Below are 1,883 nucleotides of genomic sequence, written 5' to 3' on the forward strand. Positions count from 1 at the left end.
TTCCTCGCCCTTTAAATGCTTAGACACCCAGCAATGCTAACTCGAAGAAGAATTTCTGTTCCTTTGTCCTCACTAACATTAGAAGCATCTTACCAAAGGTTGATGATATCAGCAATCTTGCCGACACAACAGAGTCTCATCAAATCATAATTACCTAAGCGTGCTTAACTGTATACAATAGAATACTCTGAAATTGTGCCACATTTCTTTTTATTTCACGACCATCAGGCGCAATCGAACTAACAAACGGGGCGGCGGCGTATTCATTGGCGCACATAAAAACCTTCAGTGTTTGACGTAATAGTTCAGCGGAAACCCGCTAGGTGGAGAGAAGAAATTAAAGGGAAATGAGACATCCACCCAAATGTAGCAATTGCTACAAAGGAAACCCATACGGGTTCCCCGAAAGAAAGCCTCGCAGTTGAAGAAAAATTCGTCCTGGTCCGGGACTCGAACCCGGGACCACTGCCTTTCCGGGGCAGCCGCTCTACCATCTGAGCTAACCAGGCGGCTAGCAGATGGCAGGGCGAAGTCGAATTTGTCAACAACTCTACATTGCTACATTTGGGTGGATGTCTCATTTCCCTTTAATTTCTTCTCTCCACCTAGCGGGTTTCGGCTGAACTATTACGTCAAACACTTGCCTTTGCTTCGAGTTGTTGACAAATTCGACTTCGCCCTGCCATCTGCTAGCCGCCTGGTTAGCTCAGATGGTAGAGCGGCTGCCCCGGAAAGGCAGTGGTCCCGGGTTCGAGTCCCGGACCAGGACGAATTTTTCTTCAACTGCGAGGCTTTCTTTCGAGGAACCCGTATGGGTTTCCTTTGTAGCAATTGCTACATTTGGGTGGATGTCTCATTTCCCTTTAATTTCTTCTCTCCACCTAGCGGGTTTCCGCTGAACTATTACGTCAAACACTTGCCTTTGCTTCGAGTTGTTGACAAATTCGACTTCGCCCTGCCATCTGCTAGCCGCCTGGTTAGCTCAGATGGTAGAGCGGCTGCCCCGGAAAGGCAGTGGTCCCGGGTTCGAGTCCCGGACCAGGACGAATTTTTCTTCAACTGCGAGGCTTTCTTTCGAGGAACCCGTATGGGTTTCCTTTGTAGCAATTGCTACATTTGGGTGGATGTCTCATTTCCCTTTAAAAACCTTCAGGGTACTGAAATGTGCTCCGTCGAAATTATTTTCGTCCGGTGTAGCGCCTCTTTTCCACCTACAATAATTGCAATCTGCTATCGCCCTCCTGGTAATGATCCTAACTTTGTTGCAGAATTCCACGAAACATTGCGTTCTGTAACTCAGTTAGCGCAACACCTCGGTGATTTTAACTTTCCCGCTCTAAACTGGACGAACCTGACATCAGCAACACCGCAACACAGTACCGAATGCGATTTAGTCAACTCATGCCTAGCCTTTGGATTAACGCAACTTGTCACTGAACCCACACGCCGAAGTTTTAATTCTTCTAACATACTCGACCTCATTTTTGTATCTGATCCCGACAAAGTGTACGCAATGACGCATCTACCTGGTCTTAGTGACCATTTCATGATCCATGTATCGTACTCCTGTAAGCTGACACAACATACACATATGTCCAAAGTGATAAAACTGTATGACAAGGCGAATTACTTGGCAATTAACTTAGAACTCGCCGATTCTGCAGCTTAATTTCATACCAATTTTCTATGCACTCTGTCAACACTAATTGGCTCCTTTTCAAAAACGAAATGCTCGATGTGTTCGCAAAATACGTACCCGTTGTCACCCTAACAGAAAAGCGTCTTAAAAATATAAAAACGCTTTTTCGCTCGGCTAACGGTTCAACAACGCATGCACATGGAATAAAGATTACACTGCCGAAAAAGAATTCCAAACTCTAGCC

At 45.8% G+C, this 1,883-nt stretch overlaps 3 non-coding genes across 3 annotated transcripts; 2 read left to right on the forward strand and 1 right to left on the reverse strand.

Moving 5' to 3' along the window:
• Positions 1-434: 434 nt before the first annotated feature.
• On the reverse strand, positions 435-509 carry Trnas-gga (transfer RNA serine (anticodon GGA)). Its single transcript has one exon. It is a non-coding gene; the product is annotated as a tRNA-Ser (tRNA).
• A 186-nt stretch (positions 510-695) lies between these two features.
• Trnas-gga (transfer RNA serine (anticodon GGA)) lies at positions 696-770 on the forward strand. Its single transcript has one exon. It is a non-coding gene; the product is annotated as a tRNA-Ser (tRNA).
• Positions 771-971: 201 nt separating this feature from the next.
• Trnas-gga (transfer RNA serine (anticodon GGA)) lies at positions 972-1,046 on the forward strand. Its single transcript has one exon. It is a non-coding gene; the product is annotated as a tRNA-Ser (tRNA).
• The last annotated feature ends 837 nt before the right edge of the window (positions 1,047-1,883 follow it).

Source organism: Dermacentor silvarum, chromosome 10 (genome assembly GCF_013339745.2).
Source record: "Dermacentor silvarum isolate Dsil-2018 chromosome 10, BIME_Dsil_1.4, whole genome shotgun sequence".
NCBI lineage: Eukaryota > Metazoa > Arthropoda > Arachnida > Ixodida > Ixodidae > Dermacentor > Dermacentor silvarum.